Below are 26,998 nucleotides of genomic sequence, written 5' to 3' on the forward strand. Positions count from 1 at the left end.
GTATTCTTCCCCTATTTTTCTAGTCCCGAAACCCCAAGGAGGCTTCAGGCCTGTCATTGATTACAGGGCTCTCAATCGGAAGGTGGTGTTGCAATCTGTGCCCCTTCCCGACCTTCATTCTTGTTTTTCATGGTTTCGTAAGGCCAAGTTCTTCACCATCTTGGACTTAAATCAGGCCTATAATCAAATTCCCCTTGCCGAAGAGTCTAAACATCTCACAGCGTTTGCCACGGACTGGAATTTATATGAATACAACCGCGTGCCTTTCGGGCTCCCTACGGGAGCAGCTGTACTCACTAGGCTGCTAGATAGGGTCTTCTCCGACATCAAATTCGAGTACTTATATCACTACTTAGATGATGTCGTCGTATTTTCAGAGACTTTTGAAGAACATCTAGATCATCTGCGAGAAGTTCTCGATCGCCTTCGTAAGGCTGGGTTAACTGTTAAGTTGTCCAAGGTTGCCTTTGCTAAGCCCTCTATGTCATTCCTAGGGCATATTGTGTCACCCGATGGAGTAGCAGTCGATCATTCTAGAACACAGGCAATCCGTGATTTTAAACCTCCCAAGGACATTAAAGGTATCGCCAGGTTCATCGGTATGGTGAATTTCTTCAGGAAGTTCATTCCTAATTTTGCTAATAGAGCGGCGCCCTTAAACCTTCTACGTAGGAAAGGCATCAAGTTTGAGTGGGGACCTTCTCAACAAGCCGCTTTTGAAGACCTTAAATTAGCTCTCTGTAATGCCCCTGTACTTGCTATGCCTGATTTCTCGAAGAAATTCATCGTCCAAACCGACGCGTCGTCGTCGGCGGTAGCTGCAGTCCTTCTTCAAGAGACTGAACGAGGGAGGCGACCCATCGCCTATGCGTCTAGGACATTGTCAGCTCAAGAAGCAAAGTACTCCATATATGAGCTTGAAGGTTTGGCAGTCTTATTCGCCTTAGAAAAGTTCCGTCTCTATCTGGAACACGTCAAATTCGATCTGGAGTCTGATAATCAAGCCTTAAGCTGGGTCTTAGGTAGGCCGCGTCGTACAGGTCGTATAGCCCGTTGGGCCATCCGTATTTCTGCCTTCCAATTCGATGTACGGCATATCAGAGGTACTGAAAATGTTGTGGCTGACGGACTCAGCCGTATGTTTTCTAACAACGTCGAGACCCAGGAACCGGCCGACAGTTCATCACCTCCCGAGTCCATACTATCTGAGGTTAATGCCATCTTAACAGATGCTCCCATGCTCTTTAGGGATATTGAGAAATACCAACGTGAAGATCCGACGCTGGGTCCGATAATGGAAACCCTTTCTTCTGGGGAACATGTCGTCCCTTATGTTCTGAGGAATGGTGTTTTATGTTGCCCATCGAGGCATGATAAGATGATGAAGGTTGTCGTTCCAGCGGTTCTTGTGCCTATGATCTTCAAATACTATCATGAGACCCCATTGGGGGGGCACCTGGGTATCTTTAAAACTCGTGAAAAGATTCGTGAAATGTTCATCTGGAAAGGTATGGACGGTGAAATCCGTGAACTTGTAAAAGCTTGTAAATCTTGTTTGATTAGTAAACCCACCATGTCCACCAAGGTAGGCCTTTTGTCTTCGCATCAAGCGTCGCGCCCCATGGAACGCCTGTATATCGATTATGTAGGACCCTTCCCCCAGTCAAAGGGTAATGCTAATAAGTTCATCTTTGTATGTGTAGATGGTTTTACAAGATTTTCTTGGTTATTTCCGACTAAACTGGCTACCGCTCAGTCTACCATTACCTGCTTAAATTCTATTTTTGCTTCTTTTGGTCCGTGTCAATATCTTGTATCTGATAATGCTAAGGCATTCACATCAAATTTATTTCGTAAATTCTGTTTTGACTTGTCCATCTCTCATGTAACTACTTCTGCTTATTACCCTCAACCATCTCTGGCTGAACGGGTTAACCGTAATCTCAGGTCCGCACTCATTGCCTATCATCATGAAGATCCTTCCAGGTGGGACACGTCCCTGCATTGGATAGCTTTTGCTTTGAATTCGGCGGTTCATGAATCTCACAAGTTTACTCCAGCTTCTTTGATGTTTAAGTTTGTTCCCAACTCGCCGCTCTCTAACCTCTGGTCTCTGAATGACATTCTACCCGAGACAATAGATCCGGACAGCATTAAAGATCTTTGGAAGAAGGCTAAAGCCAATCTTAGAGTGTCTCATGAAAAGGTTAGGGAAAGGTATGATCGTGGACCGAGACCCACCCCTTTGAAGGTAGGCGACCAAGTAATGGTCAAGAATTTTGTTCCCGCGGGCAAGCTTGCCCCCAGATTTCATGGGCCTTGTATCATTCTCGATTTTCTTACGCCAGTTACGTTGTTAGTTAGCAATCCAGCCACCGAGAGGATATTTAGGGTTCACCTGTCACAGGTGAAACCGGTGTAATTTACGTGTTAACTTGCTTCATATTATTTTGAAAGGAATATGAAGGTTATATTTTTTTTTGAGTTTTCAATTTCTAGGCATTCTGCCCCTTCTATAGGATTTTGTTTCTTATGTAAGCATGTTTGTGAAACCTGCCCCGACCCATTAAACTGCCATCCTGTCTTTGCCACGGCCATTACCACGCTCCCGTCTCCTGCTCCACTCTACACAGTGGCTTAATGAATACCATGAATATCTGCACGCCGCTGGCCCCTCACTCTCTCCTCAAGCCTGTGCCCTCAAAGAAACATGATGGTCCAACACAATTCTGCCGCCTAGCTTTAATGTTTCAGTGCCCCCGCAGCCACGCAGCGCCGTGCAGCAACTGGGGAGGGGGATGGGCCCCCTCCTCTCCAGCGAAGACGACATGTGCCCGGCGAGCCGGAGCTCTCCTCCCGGCCAAGGCTGATGTGCGGCGCACGACCTGCTACTTGCCCGCAGCCTGTATATGTTCACCGCGGGCGCGGCGTGTTTCAACTCCTCTGCTCCCCTCATAGTGCGGGCGAGCGGTATCTCAGGGTACTTGAGGGGTCCGAGCGGCCTCCTTTGGACGCAAGCTGCAACGGCCGGTCTGGCCACCTCACTTCATCAACATCAACTACATGAACAGTTACTATAAGTAATGATTACACTTGGGAATTCAACAACAATATTTGGTGGACATTGCCAAATTTTTCATCACTTTCAAGTATTAAAAGTTTATCTTCAGAAATTCAACTTCTACAAACAGAAAGACTTTACTTCACCTGCAACAACAAATTGTGAAACTGAATCACACAACATTCTGAAAATCTTGTAATCTATTTTCATATTCACTTTATAACTTGGAACTTGTTTCAAACTGATTTCATGTGTCACCCCTGGAGGAACTTTTGGGGGGGGAGGTCTGTACCGGGCGGTACACCTCTACTCTGTTTATTTAAAAGTTGCGCCAGTTGAAACTCCTCTTCTGGAGGAAGTCTGAACTTTATCTACACTATTAATCTACTAATTTCTCAGAAGATGTCACTACCTGGAAATTTTTGAGTTTGTGAACTGTGTCATTTTTGATGTGTTTTTGTTTCGCTTGAAGTAAGAAGTGTGAACTTTCTCTTCTAGAGGACACTACTGAAGATCAACAATAGTGCGACCTAGTGCGGAGTCAAAGAACTATTTTGTTGGAGAAATTTTTATTTCAAGAGTTTGTTCTTTGTTAAATTTCTTTCTGTCATTGTTTAAGTTGGCTGTATACCCCTCTTTTTCCCCTTATTTTGGATCTAGCCAATCCCGAATTTCTTTAATTAATTTTCCACCAATAATGTGTTTCTTCTTCCTCTATGTAGGGGTTTCTTTTCCCTAGCCAATAAAAATTTTGTGGGAGGGTGTTTTCTTTCCCCTAACGCCTAGAATCTTCCGCTAGAGGATATAAACTGCTGATTTTAGGGTCTCGGGGCCACTTCTGTTCCATCTTTCAGTGTATTAAGTACATAGCAGGAGGCGGGAAGCGCCTCTTTCTTCGGCGGCGTCTACAACAAGGTAATGGCCAAGTAATAACTTTTTTCTTTGCTTGCTCAGCAGTTTAACCTTCGGGGCGTGTTCTAGGCCTTCCACCATGTAACTTTCCTTTAAAATGTAAAGACTACTGGTACCTATCCTATCTTCTAAACTACATATCGGGATAGAGAGTGCTAACCCTCTCGAGTTCCCACTCATATTGTTTTGAGGTGAACTTATTTTCTCAAACCCATTTTTCCGTGATGTAATGTAAATTGTTATTTTCTTAAGTCACCTCTGTAGTATGGGATTAGCCCTTGTATTAACGGCCTAGTGCCAAGTAGGTCTTAAACAAAGTGTATCAGGAGTGCGGTTAGCCTCCTCTCAAATTGCTATTTTAGAGGTCATGTAATCAACCTTCTTTTCATGTAATAGACCTCAGTAGGTTGGGTATTTTACCCCTGTGAATACGTCCTTAGAGGACAGCTTGAAGGTAGAGTTTGGTGTGGCCTTTGAGAGGCTTAAATTTTAAAGAGCGGATCGCTCTTTTGAAAATGGAGTGTCATATGCCTCGTGGAGGCTTTTCTGTGTAATTCGGAGCCAGGGGCTCCTAGGGATGAATGGGGTTTCTGCCCCTCTGTTAAAACTTGTGTTTGTGGTAAAACTGAGCTGATCGCTGAAGTCAGGGCGTGAAGCCCAAAACCTGTAAATATTGTAACTCCCCTTGTTTTGCTACATTGTACCTGCCATGTCTGTTATTGCTTTGTTTTTGAAAAGAAAATATAACCTTCTTAAATTTTAAATTAATTTTACATGCACTATAATTTCGTAGCTTGAAACCCATTCACACCCGCACCTTCTTTTACGCATAACTACCGCTAAAACACGGTAACACCAATAATAAAAAGTGACTAGCGGCTTCGGCTGAGTCGACTAATTCTGCTTTCCAAGGCTCAGCCCCGGGCAAAAAGGTCGAGAATTCAGGGAATGAGCAATCTTCAAATTCTTTTTTTGAATGCCCCAGAGAGTGTCTTAGGATTGCGGCGGATACCCCCGCACCTGTTCCTTTTCTTAAGATTGAGTTAAATAACGAGCCTATAACAGCTCTCTTAGATTCAGGCAGTGTTTGTTCCATTATTTCGGCTGATTGGTATTCTAAATTGAAATCTGTTTGTAAACTCCCTGACTATGACTCATCTCCTGTTAAATATGTTTCGGCTAATTCATCTCCATTAGAAATTCTAGGTTCCTTACATGTCAAAATTCGTGTTTTTAAATTTACATGGAAAATCAAATTGTTTGTGGCCAAGCATTTGTCTTGCCCCATCATACTGGGAGCGGACTTCATGTCTCACACTGGTCTTGTGCTCGATCTTCAGAGTAAGTCGTGCACATTCAAATTTGCCTCTAATTGTAAAATCCCTCTATTAAAGTGTAATTCTGCATCATGTTCATCTATTTCGCCTACCCAGGATGAGATGTTGTTAGACCTTAGACATCTACCTGAGGAGCAGGCTGATAGTATTCGCAAATTGTGTCAGTCGTTTCCCGAGGTGTTCTCTGATACTCTTGGTGTTACTGACCTTATTGAATACAAAATTGAGGTCACGGATTCGATTCCTGTTCGCTTTCCACCTTATAGGCTGTCTCCTCCTAAAATGAAAGCTCTGAAAGAAATCATCGATCAGATGTTGAAGGATGGTATTATTAGGCCCTCTAAGTCAGCGTATTCTTCGCCTATTTTTCTAGTCCCGAAACCCCAAGGAGGCTTCAGGCCTGTCATTGATTACAGGGCTCTCAATCGGAAGGTGGTGTTGCAATCTGTGCCCCTTCCCGACCTTCATTCTTGTTTTTCATGGTTTCGTAAGGCCAAGTTCTTCACCATCTTGGACTTAAATCAGGCCTATAATCAAATTCCCCTTGCCGAAGAGTCTAAACATCTTACAGCGTTTGCCACGGACTGGAATTTATATGAATACAACCGCGTGCCTTTCGGGCTCCCTACGGGAGCAGCTGTACTCACTAGGCTGCTAGATAGGGTCTTCTCCGACATCAAATTCGAGTACTTATATCACTACTTAGATGATGTCGTCGTATTTTCAGAGACTTTTGAAGAACATCTAGATCATCTGCGAGAAGTTCTCGATCGCCTTCGTAAGGCTGGGTTAACTGTTAAGTTGTCCAAGGTTGCCTTTGCTAAGCCCTCTATGTCATTCCTAGGGCATATTGTGTCACCCGATGGAGTAGCAGTCGATCATTCTAGAACACAGGCCATCCGTGATTTTAAAACTCCCAAGGACATTAAAGGTATCGCCAGGTTCATCGGTATGGTGAATTTCTTCAGGAAGTTCATTCCTAATTTTGCTAATAGAGCGGCGCCCTTAAACCTTCTACGTAGGAAAGGCATCAAATTTGAGTGGGGACCTTCTCAACAAGCCGCTTTTGAAGACCTTAAATTAGCTCTCTGTAATGCCCCTGTACTTGCTATGCCTGATTTCTCGAAGAAATTCATCGTCCAAACCGACGCGTCGTCGTCGGTGGTAGCTGCAGTCCTTCTTCAAGAGACTGAACGAGGGAGGCGACCCATCGCCTATGCGTCTAGGACATTGTCAGCTCAAGAAGCAAAGTACTCCATATATGAGCTTGAAGGTTTGGCAGTCTTATTCGCCTTAGAAAAGTTCCGTCTCTATCTGGAACACGTCAAATTCGATCTGGAGACAGATAATCAATCCTTAAGCTGGGTCTTAGGTAGGCCGCGTCGTACTGGTCGTATAGCCCGTTGGGCCATCCGTATTTCTGCCTTCCAATTCGATGTACGGCATATCAGAGGTACTGAAAATGTTGTGGCTGATGGACTCAGCCGTATGTTTTCTAACGACGTCGAGACCCAGGAACCGGCCGACAGTTCATCACCTCCCGAGTCCATACTATCTGAGGTTAATGCCATCTTAACAGATGCTCCCATGCTCTTTAGGGATATTGAGAAATACCAACGTGAAGATCCGACGCTGGGTCCGATAATGGAAACCCTTTCTTCTGGGGAACATGTCGTCCCTTATGTTCTGAGGAATGGTGTTTTATGTTGCCCATCGAGGCATCATAAGATGATGAAGGTTGTCGTTCCAGCGGTTCTTGTGCCTATGATCTTCAAATACTATCATGAGACCCCATCGGGGGGGCACCTGGGTATCTTTAAAACTCGTGAAAAGATTCGTGAAATGTTCATCTGGAAAGGTATGGACGGTGAAATCCGTGAACTTGTAAAAGCTTGTAAATCTTGTTTGCTTAGTAAACCCACCATGTCCACCAAGGTAGGCCTTTTGTCTTCGCATCAAGCGTCGCGCCCCATGGAACGCCTGTATATCGATTATGTAGGACCCTTCCCCCAGTCAAAGGGTAATGCTAATAAGTTCATCTTTGTATGTGTAGGTGGTTTTACAAGATTTTCTTGGTTATTTCCGACTAAACTGGCTACCGCTCAGTCTACCATTACCTGCTTAAATTCTATTTTTGCTTCTTTTGGTCCGTGTCAATATATTGTATCTGATAATGCTAAGGCGTTCACATCAAATTTATTTCGTAAATTCTGTTTTGACTTGTCCATCTCTCATGTAACTACTTCTGCTTATTACCCTCAACCATCTCTGGCTGAACGGGCTAACCGTAATCTCAGGTCCGCACTCATTGCCTATCATCATGAAGATCCTTCCAGGTGGGACACGTCCCTGCATTGGATAGCTTTTGCTTTGAATTCGGCGGTTCATGAATCTCACAAGTTTACTCCAGCTTCTTTGATGTTTAAGTTTGTTCCCAACTCGCCGCTCTCTAACCTCTGGTCTCTGAATGACATTCTACCCGAGACAATAGATCCGGACAGCATTAAAGATCTTTGGAAGAAGGCTAAAGCCAATCTTAAAGTGTCTCATGAAAAGGTTAGGGAAAGGTATGATCGTGGACGGAGACCCACCCCTTTGAAGGTAGGCGACCAAGTAATGGTCAAGAATTTTGTTCCCGCGGGCAAGCTTGCCCCCAGATTTCATGGGCCTTGTATCATTCTCGATTTTCTTACGCCAGTTACGTTGTTAGTTAGCAATCCAGCCACCGAGAGGATATTTAGGGTTCACCTGTCACAGGTGAAACCGGTGTAATTTACGTGTTAACTTGCTTCATATTATTTTGAAAGGAATATGAAGGTTATATTTTTTTTTTGAGTTTTCAATTTCTAGGCATTCTGCCCCTTCTATAGGATTTTGTTTCTTATGTAAGCATGTTTGTGAAACCTGCCCCGACCCATTAAACTGCCATCCTGTCTTTGCCACGGCCATTACCACGCTCCCGTCTCCTGCTCCACTCTACACAGTGGCTTAATGAATACCATGAATATCTGCACGCCGCTGGCCCCTCAATCTCTCTACAAGCCTCTGCCCTCAAAGAAACATGATGGTCCAACACAATTCTGCCGCCTAGCTTTAATGTTTCAGTGCCCCCGCAGCCACGCAGCGCCGTGCAGCAACTGGGGAGGGGGATGGGCCCCCTCCTCTCCAGCGAAGACGACATGTGCCCGGCGAGCCGGAGCTCTCCTCCCGGCCAAGGCTGATGTGCGGCGCACGACCTGCTACTTGCCCGCAGCCTGTATATGTTCACCGCGGGCGCGGCGTGTTTCAACTCCTCTGCTCCCCTCATAGTGCGGGCGAGCGGTATCTCAGGGTACTTGAGGGGTCCGAGCGGCCTCCTTTGGACGCCAGCTGCAACGGCCGGTCTGGCCACCTCACTTCATCAACATCAACTACATGAACAGTTACTATAAGTAATGATTACACTTGGGAATTCAACAACAATATTTGGTGGACATTGCCAAATTTTTCATCACTTTCAAGTATTAAAAGTTTATCTTCAGAAATTCAACTTCTACAAACAGAAAGACTTTACTTCACCTGCAACAACAAATTGTGAAACTGAATCACACAACATTCTGAAAATCTTGTAATCTATTTTCATATTCACTTTATAACTTGGAACTTGTTTCAAACTGATTTCATGTGTCACCCCTGGAGGAACTTTTGGGGGGGGGGAGGTCTGTACCGGGCGGTACACCTCTACTCTGTTTATTTAAAAGTTGCGCCAGTTGAAACTCCTCTTCTGGAGGAAGTCTGAACTTTATCTACACTATTAATCTACTAATTTCTCAGAAGATGTCACTACCTGGAAATTTTTGAGTTTGTGAACTGTGTCATTTTTTATGTGTTTTTGTTTCGCTTGAAGTAAGAAGTGTGAACTTTCTCTTCTAGAGGACACTACTGAAGATCAACAATAGTGCGACCTAGTGCGGAGTCAAAGAACTATTTTGTTGGAGAAATTTTTATTTCAAGAGTTTGTTCTTTGTTAAATTTCTTTCTGTCATTGTTTAAGTTGGCTGTATACCCCTCTTTTTCCCCTTATTTTGGATCTAGCCAATCCCGAATTTCTTTAATTAATTTTCCACCAATAATGTGTTTCTTCTTCCTCTATGTAGGGGTTTCTTTTCCCTAGCCAATAAAAATTTTGTGGGAGGGTGTTTTCTTTCCCCTAACGCCTAGAATCTTCCGCGAGAGGATATAAACTGCTGATTTTAGGGTCTCGGGGCCACTTCTGTTCCATCTTTCAGTGTATTAAGTACATAGCAGGAGGCGGGAAGCGCCTCTTTCTTCGGCGGCGTCTACAATAAGGTAATGGCCAAGTAATAACTTCTTTCTTTGCTTGCTCAGCAGTTTAACCTTCGGGGCGGGTTCTAGGCCTTCCACCATGTAACTTTCCTTTAAAATGTAAAGACTACTGGTACCTATCCTATCTTCTAAACTACATATTGGGATAGAGAGTGCTAACCCTCTCGAGTTCCCACTCATATTGTTTGAGATGAACTTATTTTCTCAAACCCATTTTTCCGTGATGTAATGTAAATTGTTATTTTCTTAAGTCACCTCTGTAGTATGGGATTAGCCCTTGTATTAACGGCCTAGTGCCAAGTAGGTTTTAAACAAAGTGTATCAGGAGTGCGGTTAGCCTCCTCTCAAATTGTTATTTTAGAGGTCATGTAATCAACCTTCTTTTCATGTAATAGACCTCAGTAGGTTGGGTATTTTACCCCTGTGAATACGTCCTTAGAGGACAGCTTGAAGGTAGAGTTTGGTGTGGCCTTTGAGAGGCTTAAATTTTGAGAGCGGATCGCTCTTTTGAAAATGGAGTGTCATATGCCTCGTGGAGGCTTTTCTGTGTAATTCGGAGCCAGGGGCTCCTAGGGATGAATGGGGTTTTCTGCCCCTCTGTTAAAACTTGTGTTTGTGGTAAAACTGAGCTGATCGCTGAAGTCAGGGCGTGAAGCCCAAAACCTGTAAATATTGTAACTCCCCTTGTTTTGCTACATTGTACCTGCCATGTCTGTTATTGCTTTGTTTTTGAAAAGAAAATATAACCTTGTTAAATTTTAAATTAATTTTACATGCACTATAATTTCGTAGCTTGAAACCCATTCACACCCGCACCTTCTTTTACGCATAACTACCGCTAAAACACGGTAACAATTATTATTATTATTATTATTATTATTATTATTATTATTATTACTATCACCTCCTAGATATTAATTAATGAATTATTGTACTCAATACTCAAGATTATTATTATTATTATTATTATTATTATTATTATTATTATTATTATTATTATTATTATTATATTCTGTTACTCTTAGATTTTTCCTTGAACCTAGAGGAACCGCTAGCTTTTTTTTCTTTTCGTTTTCCTTCTATCCTAGACCAGAGAGACAATAACTACTCTTCTAGGAAATTTTGGTGGCCCTGAAAAGGGCCGTTTGGTAAAGCTCCAGCCATACGACAAGCACCGGACTTAGGCACGTTCACCACGAATGCGGCGGGCGAGCTGGATGTCCTTAGGCATGATGGTGACACGCTTGGCGTGGATGGCACACAAGTTGGTGTCTTCAAAAAGACCCACCAGGTAGGCCTCACTGGCCTCCTGCAAGGCCATGACAGCCGAGCTCTGGAAGCGCAGGTCGGTCTTGAAGTCCTGAGCTATCTCTCTCACCAGCCGCTGGAAGGGCAGCTTGCGGATCAGAAGCTCAGTGCTCTTCTGGTAGCGCCTGATCTCACGCTGGGCCACGGTACCGGGCCTGTACCGATGAGGCTTCTTCACTCCTCCGGTGGCAGGCGCGCTCTTACGGGCAGCCTTGGTGGCCAGTTGCTTGCGCGGGGCCTTGCCTCCGGTAGATTTACGTGCAGTCTGCTTAGTACGGGCCATCACGTGCTCACTGTCGACTCGTCCCAGGAAGAATGGTTCGGGGGCTTTTTTTTTTTTTTTTTTTTTCGGGGGGGCCCCCGAAGCCCGCTCCCCCCGCGTGACCAACGACTCAATCTACTTGGCCTCCGACATGCTATTATTTCTAAGAAGAAAGAGATAGCAGGGAAGAGTGGGAAGTGATACAAGGAGTATCTGCCTGTTTCCATGTCAGACACGCTACCAGGCGATATTGTATTAGGTATATGGTGTTGAAGTATGGTATTGAAGGGTCAGGGAAAAACCACATAGGCAGAAAGAAGAAAGAGCCTACATGTAAAACCTGACATCTTGTGATAGCACATGCAAGGATGTGGGCTGGAAAAAGACCAGAGGTTGTGTTAGTTAGGAACAGGTAACATGCACAAAACATAAACCAATTCCTTGCCATTCCATCACCTGGGGATCAGTCCGTCTGGGCACTGCTGTGACTAGCACGGTCCTTGCCGGCTGCGGAGCCATGCGTCAAGTACCACTAGGGCCTGTCGCACGACTCCACCTCCTTGGGGTACCTCGTACCCAGTCTCCGATCCCGGAGAATGAGGCCAAGCCCGCCGAGGCGGGGGCCTCCTGGAAAGGGGTGGGTCATGGCGCCGGGCCTCCTTCCTCTCTGCCCGCGCCATGGCCCGGTAAACAGGGCAACTGCGATGGGAGGCCGGGTGGCCCCCCGAGCAGTTGGCGCACACCGGCGCGTCTCTAAGTGTTGCGCAGGCCGTGTAGTAGTGATCACCACCACAGCGGTTGCACCTCACCTCGAGCCCACAGCTAACCTGACGGTGGCCCCACCTCAGACAGCGGAAACACTGCAAGAGCTGCTGAGGGGGACGTTTCACTCTCACCTGACTGCCGCTACCCGCTGAGGTCCTCTCCTGATTGGCTCCTCGGTTGGCTGCTGTCCTGGGAGCAGTCCTGGGTTGCGGCTTGGCGGTCCTCTCCTGGTGAGCCAGCGACGCCTTCTGCTTCCTGGTGCGGGGTTCGGGGGCTTGCTGCCCGACTGTTTTATTGCTTCGCTTCCCCCACCCTCGGTAGCAGCTGCACTCCCATTGGCCGGGCGGTGCTGACGTCACCGGGGCCAGGCACTTTCAACAAAAGCGAGGGGCCTCGAGTGCCACCTCATCCTTCGTCGTGCAGCCACGGTAGAGAGCACATCGGAGAGACTAGCCCCGAGGCCTGGATATCCAGCCCGCAGCCAGCAAGAGGAACTCATCGCCGCTAGCACTCGCTAGCCCCATACAGCCGAGGAGAAGCCCGCCTAGACGTCAGCCTCGCCGCTAGCGCTCGCTAGCTGCGCCCCAGCCAAGAAGACAACTGCAGTCAACGGTCACTTTAGTGACCACAGAGCTTATTTGTCTATACAGCTTGGTGTCCTGTGCGCGTGTCTTGCCTGTGGCGTAATCCACGTATAAAAAACTAGCCTGACACGACACAGGCAACAAGTTGAATACCCAGCCTGGTCCGCTACTGCGTTTGACCTTTCCAGTATTTCATCCTTACCTTTCCCAGCCTTCAACCAATAAATCCCAGCCAAGAAAAATCCCGCCATGCCTAACAAGCCACGATCCAGGAACAAGTCCGGTGGACCGAGTAGCTGGACCCCTGTTCCAGACCCTCCTAGAAACTACCAAACTAGGAGCAACACGTCCCGCGCCCGTTCCACCCCTAACCGCAGCCCCGCCTCGCAGCCCTCTTACAGGCTACCGTCCCCAGCTCTATCTCCCATACCAGAGCCCCAGACAAGCTACGACCCTACGTTTGATGAGGAAGGCTATTTTTACGAAAACTCTTTCTCCTTTAGGAGGGGAGGTCGAACTCCCCCTGAAACCAAGATAATTATCATTCCCCTTTACATCTCTGGATATGTGCCCCAGAATCGCGCTACAATCCTTGGCGCAATCAAGCATATCATTGAAACCCACATAGTCACAATAGAAGAGACTGACAGCGGAATACTACTGATTAAACCATTCCCAGAACATCTCACCCTCATCTTAGACATACTTCTCTCCCTAAAGGATGTCCCCAAGCCTCTGGTACTGCACCCACTTGATTCTCATCCTGACCACAAATCCGACGACCCGAAAACAGAAGAAGAAGACAACGAAGAAGTAGACAATGAAGAAGAAGAAGAAGAAGAATTGCAGGAAGAGGAACCTAGTTTCTGCGCCTGCGCAGTGCAAACTGACCCAACTCCATCTCTAGTGGACATCAGCCTTCAAACCGACCCAGCAACCACTTACCCTTCAGTTACCACACAAGTCCAGACTGACTCTGAAACTTCCCACTCTTCGGCTACCACACATGTACAGCCTAACCTGGAAAGCGCTGAAAATAATCCAACCACACTTGCAATAGAACCGGAGGCACCCCCTCCTGCAACCACTACATCCTCCGCCCCCGCTCGAAAGAGAACCGCACCTCGCTCAAAACCTGCTACCATTATCATGTGCTATAACTGTCTTCAACTGCACCACACTGCTGCCACCTGCACAAATGAGGTCCGCTGCAACAGGTGCGGCGACCATCACCATCACTCCACCTGCCCAGTCCCTCGAAAAGAGGCCATTTGCGCTAACTGCAAGGGCAACCACGCCGCATCCTATCCTGGGTGTCCATTCCTGAAAAAGGCACTCAAAGCCCAGTATAATGCCAATAAGCATCTACGTCACCAGCAACCTGCCAACCAACCACAACAACCATCACTACTCAGCCTAAAGATCCCACCACCTCCCGCTTACAACATACCACAACAACTTAACCCTCCTGCTATTGAGCTTCTCAAATGCCTTCTAACTCTCCTCACCACTGCAACGTAAAGCCACCATCTCCCGAATTCAAACCCATCCCCCGTAAATACTGTATGCTCCTGAAATACAAATCTGTCGCACGCCTACGAACTCCTACACACCTCAACCGTCTCCAAAGCCAACGCCCTACCACCCTTCGTCAGCCAAATCTGATATATAATTCCCAAATCGAACCTGCCCTACCCTCCTGAAATACTGGAATATAGGGCTGAAATTACAATGCCACAAGATGGCATAGTCGACTGCAGAGAAGAACCAACGGAAGAACGAGGACAGCAAGTTGAACCAAGCAATTTCACCAACCAGTTGGCATGGGACAAAGGACCCAGAAAGGTCGGCGGTCCCACAAATGATTCAAAACACAACCACGCGACCCCCCTACGGGGGGTCACGTGGTCTTGCTCTGTAGAGACTCGAGTGCCACCATCCTTCGTCGTGCAGCCACGGTAGAGAGCACATCGGAGAGACTAGCCCCGACGCCTGGTACTGGTTACCCAGACATCCAGCTCACAGCCCGTCAAGAGGAACTCATCGCCGCTAGCACTCGCTAGCCCCGTACAGCCGAGGAGAAGCCCGCCTAGTTGCCAGCCTCGCCGCTAGCGCTCGCTAGCTGCGCCCCAGCCAAGAAGACAACTGCAGTCAACGGTCACTTTAGTGGCCAGAGCTTATTTGTCTATACAGCTTGGTGTCCCGTGCGCGTGTCTTGCCTGTGGCGTAATCCACGTATAAAAAACTAGCCTGACACGACACAGGCAACAAGTTGAATACCCAGCCCGGTCCGCTATTGCGTTTGACCGTTTCCAGTATTTCACTCCTGTCTTTTCCCAGCCCTGCCAAGACCATGCCCTATCACCTTAGGAATAATAATAACAAGAAGAACAAGTCCGGTGGATCGAGTAGCCGGACCCCTGTTCGAAACCCATTCCTGGACACCCCCCCTTCCCCCTTCGAAGAAGCAGCCAAGGCTGTTACCCAGTATTTCAGCTCCCCTAGCCCATCTCCCTCTCACTCCACCATTCGATCACCATCGCCTGCACTGTCACACAAGTCAACCTCCACTACGTTATCCCACCATGACCTTGATAGCGCAAGCTATGAAGACCCGTTCCGATATGTCAAGAATAACTCAATCTTTCCTGTTTCACCCAACTGCAGCACAGCACTAATTCCTCTTGGTATCCAAGGACCTGTGCCTCTCAATCGGAGCGCAATACTTGGTGCCATCTCCGACATCATACCTACCCACGTTGCAGTAATAGAAGAGACCCATAACAATCTGCTAATGATTACCCCTGTCCGTGATTTTCTTATGCAGGACATACTGAACAGGCTCAGTACACTCCAAGATGTCCCCCGCCCCATAATCATTAACCCAGCTGACTCAATCCAAGACCCTGAGCCTGAAAACATCGACCAAGAGGAGGAGGACGACATTGAAGAAGCAGAAGAAGAAGAACCCGCAATAGAAGAACCTCCTCTCTGGGACTGCGGCGTTCAAACCGACTCACCTCTGTCCCTTGCGGACACATTCTCTCAAACTGACCCTGAAATCACACACCCCTCAACCACCTCATATGCCCAGACGGATTCCGAAAATACCTACTCTTCAGCTACCACATATGTCCAGCCTGATTCTGAAAGTCCTGAAAATACCCCATCAACACCGGCATCTGAACCAGAGGCACCCCCTACCACAACCAACAACTCTGCCGCCCCCACCCGCAATAGAACGGCATCTCGCCCTAAGCCTGCTCTCGTAGTCATGTGCTACAACTGTCTTCAACTGCATCACACTGCTGCCACCTGTACCAATGAGGTTCGCTGCAATAGGTGCGGCGATCACCACCATCACTCCACCTGCCCAGTCCCTCGTAAACAGGCCATATGTGCAAACTGCAAAGGAAACCACGTCGCATCATACCCAGGATGTCCTTTTCTGAAGAAAGCTCTCAAGGCCCAGTACATAGCCAACAAATACCGCCATTACCCACAAGCTGCCAACCAACAACAACAACCACAACCCCTAACCAGCCTAAAGTTTACTCCTCCTCCTGCCTACAACCAACCACCACAACAAACTCAACCTGCTATTGAGCTCCTAAAGTGTCTCCTCACCATCCTCACAACTACAACATAACCACCATCTCCCAAGTCCAAGTTCACTTCCCCGCTTTTTAAATACTGCATGTTCCGCACGAAAACATCCGTCGCACGCCTTCTCCACAGCACCTAATGTCTCCAGCCACAACCTCACCTCACCCCCTCGACTGTTCAATTTTACACACCACAACCATATAGTAAAGATCCATGTCGCACCTATCCCTACCTCCTGAAATACTGGAAGCTAGGGCATGAATTAAGAAGCTCAGTCACCTGGAGCAAAATGTCGCCACACTTCTTCAGAAGAAAGAAGACCGTCGCTCTACAAGAAAGATGAACCAGGCAATGGAACCCAACCGTCGTATTGGGACAAAGGACCAAATGATTGGTCGGCGGTCCCTGCAACACTACTGTAACCTCGCGACCCCCTCCGGGGGTCGCTCGGTGTCGCTACTTCGAGTTCCCTCGAGTGCCACCCGCATTCTAGCTCTGAACTCGCAGCTCTACTGATCTATCATGACCGGACGAGGCAAGGGAGGCAAGGGACTCGGCAAAGGAGGCGCCAAGCGTCACAGGAAGGTGCTCCGAGACAACATCCAGGGCATCACTAAGCCTGCCATCAGACGTCTCGCTCGCAGAGGTGGAGTCAAGCGTATTTCGGGACTTATCTACGAGGAGACCCGTGGCGTGCTCAAGGTATTCCTGGAGAACGTTATCCGGGATGCCGTCACCTACACCGAGCACGCCAAGAGGAAGACCGTGACCGCCATGGATGTCGTCTATGCTCTCAAGAGGCAGGGACGCACCCTGTACGGTTTCGGTGGTTAAGTCTCCTCCGAGCGTGCTCCCGTTTGTGAGCATGCAGTATTTAAAAAACGGCCCTTTTCAGGGCCACCACTTACCTCTCAAAAGAGCACAGAGTCCCACTTACAGTACTCCTCTAACGTAGCTTGCGCTATTCTCCCTCTCAAAACAGTCATCTCCCCGAAACCTGCACGGAAAAAAGCCCTCATTATCAGTTATGATGTCTACATTTTAATGCTAACAAGAGAAAACAAACATTATCTTCCTTGCTGTGCACGTCTAAAAGACAAAGTATTGTAAATATACTACTTTAAGTATCCTTTCCTTTCCTTTCCTTTCTAGTTAAGTGTGTGTTCTTACATGCATAGGTTGATAGTATCCAGCAGTCAAGAACAGAATTATACAGCATAAATGAAATGAAAAGAAATCTATAATGTACTTCCTTCTTCCTTCCCTTCTGAAAATTAAATATTAAGAGGGGCCTGGAGCTACCTTACTCATTTCCCCCTTAAATAAATAACCTCAAAGGAAAGGCTATTCTTGTGCTCTCCTGGCTAATGTTACAGATGCCCTCATATTTGCAGTGTCTCATTATTGTTATTATTATCATTATTATTAGGAGAGTTGTCTGAACTGCTCTATCACTTCAGGATTTCTCCATACTTCTGCTAAGATAGCTATAGCAGCACGATAGACAAACAGCTCTTATCTTAAGGAGTTGGTGGCCCTGAAAAGGGCCGTTTATTTATATTTTTCCGGTGAGCCAACGCCCTGACCGAGAACAGGAACTTAAGCCTTCTTCTCGGTCTTCTTAGGCAGGAGCACTGCCTGGATGTTGGGCAGAACACCACCCTGGGCAATGGTCACTCCAGACAGCAACTTGTTCAACTCCTCGTCGTTACGGATGGCCAACTGTAAGTGACGAGGGATGATCCTGGTCTTCTTGTTGTCACGGGCTGCATTGCCCGCCAACTCAAGAACTTCAGCTGCCAGGTATTCCATGACTGCGGCCAGGTACACAGGAGCCCCAGCACCCACTCGCTCAGCGTAGTTTCCCTTGCGGAGGAGACGGTGGATACGGCCGACAGGGAACTGCAGGCCTGCACGGCTGGAGCGACTCTTGGACTTGCCCTTCACTTTTCCTCCCTTTCCTCGTCCTGACATGATGCTCTGATGCTCTGCTGCTCTACTTCGAAGGGAAAATGATACCATAGCAGCTATTCTCATCGGTCCCGAAGGACCAGTGAGTGATTGTAGCCCTTCGACCTCATTTTGGGCCTTGAGTGCTATCTCTTCAGAATGCTAGCTCGATTACTTCACTTTGTTGATGTAGCTGATTGCAATTATGACTCTTCACTGGTCAGGATATGACCTGGCCCCTTGCGGGGCGGTTGGAGAGATAAACGTTGGTACTGCGTAGAGCGTAGTCCAACGTAGTCTGCAGAGGAGGGTCACCCATCCAAGTGATGACCACTCCCGATGTTGCTTCGTAGTCGTGACGCTTGATTACATTTACAGCGCTTCGGACGAGGTAGGTTGGGAAGGAGAAGGTTATTTTCTTGGCGTTACAGTTGGCGTAGGAGTTGAATATCTTGGCGGGGCGTTTTACTGGATAAGAAGTTGCTGACTTGGCATGGCGGGTGCTTGGAGAGAGAGGAGAGGAGATAGGAGACTTAGTATTGATAGAAGGAGGGTTGCATTGTCTTGGCGGGGCTGCGGGGTGAAAGGAACTTCGTTTAGGAGTGGAGGGGGGTTGTTGTTCGTGTGTAGATGTTGTGCGTGCTTGTAATGTGCTCTAATTGCCCTTTTAAAGAACGGGCAACCAGGGAACGAAGCGGCATGACTGCCTTGACAGTTGGCACACTTCGGCTGGCCCTTAGGTACCGTACAATCTGTATGGCGGTGACCACCACCACACCGATTGCAGCGGGTGGCTTCCGTGCACGTAGCAGCAGTGTGATTTAGTTTGAGGCAATTATAGCACATTGTGACTATTGAGGAGTGTGCGTGCGTGGGTGGGTGGGGGCGTGAGGCAGGGTTTCTGAGAGGTGTAGACTTGGGGGCAGGTTTCTTACGTCTGCCCTTGGCCTGTATATATGGGGCTGTGTTTTCAGGCCCAGAACATGTATCTGTGAGAGGAGGAGGAGGGTTGGTCTGAACTTGGATGGATTGGGAAGGTGGGGGCGGTAGAGGTGGTGGAAGCGGGTTGGTTTGAGCTTCGGAGTGACAGGTGCTGATGGTTATCGGTTCTTCGGAGTTGGTTTGATTGGTAGTGTGGGTGGAGGGGGTGTTTTCTTGGTTCACGGAGTTATCTGCAGGATTTACTGTGATTGGGGGTGGAATGTCGGCTTGTTTCAGTTTATTGAGGATGGTCTGGAATGATTTATTGCGGAATGGAGTGATAAGGAGGTGGTTGTTGTGGGTCTCTTCAATGATGGCTATGTGGTTCTTTATGATTGGTTCTATGGCTTGGATGACATTTTGTCGAGTGACAGGTACTGGTCCTGGTTTGGTGAGAGGAATGATGAGGAATTTACACTTGGTGGCGATGGGGAATGGGGTGTCTTTACTGGTATAGTGGTAAGGGTATTCGAAGTCCGGTTCGTCTTCTTTCCTTCCATATTCTTCTTTTTCTTCTTCAGTTAGGTCTCTGAAATAAGCTGCAGCAGGGATACTGTTTTCAGAGAGGAGAGTTTCCAGATTGGGTGCATCAAAGCGGTCGTTGGGGTAGATATATATTTTGTGATCGTGATTTTCTATTATCTTGTGGAGAAGATGGGTTACTGGAGTGAGGGTTTTGATAATTCTCTCTCTGAGGTGGAGTAGAAAAGTTTCGGAATGCCGGTTTGGGTTGATAACAACGAAGGCTTTCTCGACGTCGGGGGTGGCTGGGGTGAAGGTGATCGTGAGGTGGGACGTGAGATTTGAATATGGGCCCCAGCTACTCGATCCACTGGGGGTATCCATAATTCAGCGGGTGAGAGGTTTGTAGGTGTCTGGATAAGGGGCGGGAGCGCTAGGAAGAAAGGTCAAACTCCGTGGAGGACCTGCGTCTGAAAAGGCGCACTCAGTGGGTACCAGTCGTGTCAGGTATAGTTAAACGGATCACGCCGGGACAGGACACGAGCAGATACGCACTGAGCGCTAGACAATTGCTCTTTGTTTTCTTCTCTGGCTCCGTAGTGTGCCCGCACAGAGGCAGGCAGGCTTGGCAGGAGGTGCTTGGCAGGTAGTCTACTGGCTGCAGGCTCAGGGGCTAGCAGCGAGCGGGCAGGATTCTTGGCGGCCGGAGCGGGCGAGCTGGCGGCTTGGCAGGGAGCTAGCTCGGTCCGTAGATGCTTGGCAGTTGGCCTACGTAGCGCTTGGTCAGGGGCTGGCAGCGAGCAGGCAGGGTGCTAGCCGGGCGATGATGGCGAGCTGGCGGTTGACTGGTAGCTGGCTCGGTGACGTGGCTCTCCTTGACGTGTTCACACTGAACGCGATGATGAATGATGAATGAATGATGAATGATGGTAGGTAACCTGTGTTGTGTACATCAGTGACTTGTTTCAGTAGTCTTATTGAGGAGGTATGGGCCTGTTCCTATGCTACCAGTACTGTCTGTGGCATTCATGTATACTATTGTGTGTTTAGCAAAATGACCTGTAACCTTCATGCTGGTAAATGGGGTGATGCAGAATTACCAGGCGGACAACTCGCCTTCAACATACATCGACATGAACGTTGCAGGGGAGATGTTTAATCCACTGGAGTAACTTGCCCATGCGGTGCTGTCGTGAGGGAAGGACTGATACTGTGCTGTGATAGAAGGAAACGTCGGACACTTTATCCAAAGACTCCTTCACAAAAGTTCTAGTTCTTATGGACCATCACCCACAGAGTGAAACGGTAAGTTATCCCCGAGCAGTTTTCTGTGAGGGGGGGATGTGAAGTATTTATGACAGTGTCAAGATTATAAAGAAATCCGTTCCAGCAACTGCCGGAAAAATCAAGACATCACCAGAGAAGATGAGACAAATAGTAAAGGCGTTTGAGAGATGTGGGACGCTAGAAGACATAAATCCTCAAATTGGCGAGCATTTTCCGGAATTCCAAAATGCGCTTGTCATAGCACAAACAATTCAGCACTGACATTTAAGGAAGTGGATGAAGGACATAGCTCTTCCCGAACATTCCCAGTCTTGAGGCCAGCATGTATTCTCTGCACCAGTTCAAACGCCGCTACAAAATAACACCACCCCCTGTGGGTGGGGGAGGCAGACGAAGAATTCACCCACGGTATCCCCTGCCTGTCGTAAGAGGCGACTAAAAGGGGCGACCAAGGGCTGACTGAATTAGAACCATGAAACTAATTTTGAATCGTACCATCACGCGGGGAACACCATAGGTTGCCTGTACTTGCGAGTAGTACCACTAAATTTGGTACGAAATAGGTTTGTGATTAGTAGCAGTAAAAGCCTGGCCTGGTGGATTCCAGTACCCGTGCGTCGTACCCATGTGAGCAACACCGCGGGTCTGGGCGTAGCCTGTGAGTTGTACCACTATATGAGCAGCACCGTGGGTCTGCGTTGCCTGTGATTAGTACCCACTATGTGAGGAACACCACGGGAATACCGGCGCTCGTGTTTAGTACACCTAGGTGGGGAACCTTCTCGGTTTGCGTTGGCTATGAGTTGTGCCATTGTGTGAGACACACCATAGGACTGCGTTACTTATACGTATTGCAATACTTGTGAGTAGTACCATCTCTTGTGGAACACCGTGAGTCTTCGCTACTTCTGATTAATACCCCGACATGTCACATACCATGGTTCTATTTTACTCGCGACATGTACCATTCTGTGGGGCCTTAGACGTGTATTTTGCACCCCCTCTAGACACCAAGCATCATTGTGCTTTATAAGTGGTACCTTGGTCGGTAATACTATTATTTTCGTTCTCTATTGAATCCGATCCACTGGTTTTTGTTTTTGTTTGTTTTGTGTTTTGTTGGGTTCCTGTCCATCCATTCATTCTTCATGACATTTTTTATTTTTATTTTGGTCAGTGGATGCATTTGTAATTTTTGTTCTTTCATTTCGTACCATTAGGGGCCGATGACCTTCGCTGTTAGGCCCCTTAAAACAACAAGCATCATCATCATCATCACAAAATAACACCACGGACCATCATAGGATTCGTTACTGTGCGAGATAAACATGGCCGTGAGGACAAGGGCATTGGAGTTTAGTAGGCGAAGTTACGGTCTTCATTTCCGTCATTTAATCGATACCAACGCGGTGTTCAATACGGACCAAAGTCGATTTGTGCTTGAATTCACATCAGACAGATTACTATCAGTGACCGAAGAAAATATGAATAAAGCTGCTGTGTTAAGCGTTGCACCATTCTGGTACTTATTTCCGTGTCAGGACATCTTACAAAGAAATCGTACATTTGCTTTTAGGAAGCGAATAGTAAATTTCTCTGGAGGAGTGAAGGGTAAAACATTCAATAATCCGTAACCTCAGCACTAAGTTGGGTACAATGCTTATCCCATTGTTTCACCACCTTTGCCCTCGTTGGCTGAATGGTCAGCGTACTGGCCTTCGGTTCAGAGGGTCCCGGGTTCTATTCCCGGCCGGGCTGGGGATTTTAACCTTAATTGGTTAATTCCAATCGCTCGGGGGCTGGGGGTGTGTGGCGTATTCAGCATTAGAATCATCCTAGGTAGGGCCCTCATCTTCACAGACATGCAGGTCGCCTAATAGGCCGTCTACGAGAAAAAGATCTGCACCAGGCCTCTCCGGAGGTCATACGCCATTATTATTCTTATTACCACCTTTGCCACCAGAAATTACCCCGGTACTCATTTATATTGTGGGTTGAATAAGCTCCAGAAGCTGAAATCACAAATTTCGTTTCCAAATTTCTGGACTTCCCAACGGGGAAAATAATCCACGCCCCTCCAGTTGAAGCAACCGCAACTTCGCCACCTGAACTATTCTTTCCAATAATAATAATAATAATAATAATAATAATAATAATAATAATTGTACCGGGCGGTACACCTCTACTCTGTTTATTTAAAAGTTGCGCCAGTTGAAACTCCTCTTCTGGAGGAAGTCCGAACTTTATCTACACTATTAATCTACTAATTCCTCAGAAGATGTCACTACCTGGAAAATTTTGAGTTTTTGAACTGTGTCACTTTTGATGTGTTTTTGTTTCGCTTGAAGTAAGAAGTGTGAACTTTCTCTTCTAGAGGACACTACTGAAGATCAACAATAGTGCGACCTAGTGCGGAGTCAAAGAACTATTTTGTTGGAGAAAATTTTATTTCAAAAGTTTGTTTCTTGTTAAATTTCCTTCTGTTATTGTTTAAGTTGGCTGTATACCCCTCTTGTTCCCCTTGTTTTGGATCTAGCCAACCCCGAATTTCCTTAAATAATTTTCCACCAATAATGTGTTTCTTCTTCATCTGGGTAGGGGTTTCTTTTCCCGAACCAATAAAAATTTTGTGGGAGGGTGTTTTCTTTCCCCTAACGCCTAGAATCTTCCGCGAGAGGATATAAACTGCTGATTTTAGGGTCTCGGGGCCACTTCTGTTCCATCTTTCAGTGTATTAAGTACATAGCAGGAGGCGGGAAGCGCCTCTTTCTTCTTCAGCCGTTCAACACCAGGTAATGGCCTATTAATAACTTCTTTTCTTGCTAGGTCGGCAGTTTAACACTCGCGGCGGGTTCGAAGTATTTCCATCATGTAACCTTTTCCTAAAATGTAATTACTCTTTTCATCTTTTTCTTGTAAAGCTACATATTGGGATAGAGAGTGCTAACCCTCTCGAGCTCCCACTCACATTTGTTTTGAGGTGAACTTATTTTCTCAAACTATTCTTCGTTTATGTAATGTAAAGTGTTCTTCTCTATGTCACCTCTGTAGTATGGGATTAGCCCTTGCGTTAGTGGCCCAGAGCCAGATTAGGTTTTAAAAACAAAGTGTATTAGGAGTGCAAGTTCGCCTCCTCTCAAATTGTTATTTTAGAGGTCATGTAATCAACCTTCTTTTCATGTAATAGACCTCCGTAGTTTGGGTATTTTACCCCTGTAAATACGTCCTTAGAGGACAGCTTGAAGGTAGAGTTTGGTGTGGCCTTGTGATAGGCTTACAATTTTGAGAGCGGATCGCTCTTTGAAATTGGTTTCTGTATGCCTCGTGCAGGCTTTATGTGTAATGTTAGGAGCCAGTGCTCCTGGGCATGAATGGGGTTTTCTGCCCCTTGGCTAAAATTTTTCTGGAGTAAGGCGGGGCTGATTGCCCAAGAGTTATGAAGTTAGGGCACTGAGCCCGAATCCAGTAATATTGTACCTACATTTTTGCTACTCTGTACCTGTTATGATTGTTATCTCTTGTTTTGAAAAGAAAATATAACCTAGTTAAATTTTAAATTAATTTTACATTGCACGTTAATTTCGTAGCTTGAAACCCATTCACACCCGCACCTTCTTTCACCTCTACCTACCACGGATATCTCCGTAACAAGTGGTAGCAGAGCGTGGTTGAATGGGTCTCAATTTAGCCCCTTTTGACGGCTAAACATTGCTTTGATTCGAACTCTAACAATTTTCTCAGTTGCTGGTATTTTTGAGTTTTTCAAAATTGTTCTGTCACCATGCCCGGCCCTCGCGATGTTCTCCTCCTTAACTATTTGCGCAAAGAGGAGTTAATCTATGAGTTAACTATCAGAAACGTGCAATCTGGAGGCACGGTTGCAATCGACACTAACAAGCTTAGAGAGTCCCTGGATTTGCCCATTTCCATCCCCAATTTGGGAGAGAAAGAAATTGACGACTCTCTTTCCACGATCGTTGAGAATATTTCTGGGCTAGCATCTGTAGTCAGCTTTTTTGATGAAAATGATCCGTCTCCTAATCAAATTAAGCGTGTGCAAGGCAGGCTACATCACTTCTCAAATAGAGTTAATGATCTGTTGTCTCTAAAGGTGAATGACGTTCAGAGGAAGCAAGCTAATACGCTCCTTGAAACCATTTCTGAATTGTCTAATAAGGTCACTCAATTGTTAACTGGCGAAGTTCCTCCCAAAACTGACCAACCCGCCACGATGAATGTAGGTAACGTGGAAGAGCCTCCTCAGGGAGACGTAAATAGGATAACGGTTGGTGCTCAAACAACTCCTGCCCCATTGGACGAGTCTGAACGCTGTAACTCATTACATAATGCTCGTGCTGAATTAACTTCCTTGCCATTGAAACCTTTACCTACTATGTCACCCGGGTTTAGTAGCTTGCCTCATCCATTGGCAATGTTGCTCAGAGGTATTTCTAAGTTTTCTGTTAATACCACCAGTGATGTAATTTCATTTTTAAGATTTCTAGTGGAATTTCAGGATCATGCCCTTGTTTTTTCTCTTTCGCCATGTCAAATCTTGCAAATTGTTTATCCGTATGCTATTGGTATTCTCTCTGATAAAATCGTAAGAGCCATTGCCGAGCAATCATCTATTGAGGATTTCCATGCCCATTTGCTAGCTAACTTCATCCCGGCTAGGGCAAGGTCCTCCCTTATTCAGAAGTACTATTATCGGGTACAGCGCTTGGACGAAAACTTGGCTGATTTCATCCAAGATATCAAATTCTACACTAGGGTGTTTGCCCTGCACTTTCCGGAGGATCAGATTGTACAGGCTATTGTAGAAGGGATTTCACCATCCTACAGGTCATATTTGTGTTTCGCGGCGTGCCCGCAATCTTTCTCTGGACTTGAAGCATTGGCCGTCTCAGCGGAAGGAGTTAGATACGCCGATTCCTTGCGTGTCGCGAAAGAACCCCCACCTTCCTTTAGTAATACTCGGCCTCCACCTCGCCGACCAGTCTCACCCCGTAAATGTTTTGCTTGCGGGTCGCCCGACCACCTTCGGAACAAGTGCCCATTGCTCAAACCTAGTGTGACAAGGAATGGAGCAGGGTCATCACAAGGCTGTTTTAAGTGTGGGGCCTTCTCACATATCGCCAAAAATTGCCCAAACTCAAATAGCACCCCCTCCTGCTCAACTTCTGGTGCAAATTCCACCTATGCCAATAATAAAAAGTGACTAGTGGCGTCGGCTGAGCCGACTAATCCATCTTCCCGAGACCCAGCCCCTAGTAAACAGGTTGTAAATGCAGAGAACGACCAGCCTTCAAATTCATCTTTTGAATGCCCTAAAGAGTGTCTTAGGATTGCGGCGGATACCCCCGCACCTGTTCCTTTTCTTAAGATTGAGTTAAATAACGAGCCTATAACAGCTCTCTTAGATTCAGGCAGTGTTTGTTCCATTATTTCGGCTGATTGGTATTCTAAATTGAAATATGTTTGTAAACTCCCTGACTATGTCTCTTCTCCTGTTTAATACGTTTCGGCTAATTCATCTCCATTAGAAATTCTAGGTTCCTTACTGGTCAAAATTCGTGTTTTTAAGTTTACATGGAAAGTTAAATTGTTTGTGGCCAAGCAATTGTCTAGCCCCATTATATTGGGAGCGGACTTTATTTCTCACACTGGTCTTGTGCTCGATCTCCAGAGTAGGTCGTGCACATTCAAATTTGCGTCCAATTGTAGAATTCCCTTGTTAAAGTGTAATTCTGTATCATGTTCATCTATTTCGCCTACCCAGGATGAGATGTTGTTAGACCTTAGACATCTACCTGAGGAGCAGGCTGATAGTATTCGCAAACTGTGTCAGTCGTTTCCCGAGGTGTTCTCTGATACTCTTGGTGTTACTGACCTTATTGAATACAAAATTGAGGTTACGGATTCGATTCCTGTCCGTTTTCCACCGTATAGGCTATCTCCACCTAAAATGAAGGCTCTGAAAGAAATCATCGATCAGATGTTGAAGGATGGTATTATTAGGCCCTCTAAGTCAGCGTATTCTTCGCCTATTTTTCTAGTCCCGAAACCCCAAGGAGGCTTCAGGCCTGTCATTGATTACAGGGCTCTCAATCGGAAGGTGGTGTTACAATCTGTGCCCCTTCCCGACCTTCATTCT

This window comes from Anabrus simplex, chromosome 4 (genome assembly GCF_040414725.1).
Source record: "Anabrus simplex isolate iqAnaSimp1 chromosome 4, ASM4041472v1, whole genome shotgun sequence".
NCBI classification, from domain to species: domain Eukaryota; kingdom Metazoa; phylum Arthropoda; class Insecta; order Orthoptera; family Tettigoniidae; genus Anabrus; species Anabrus simplex.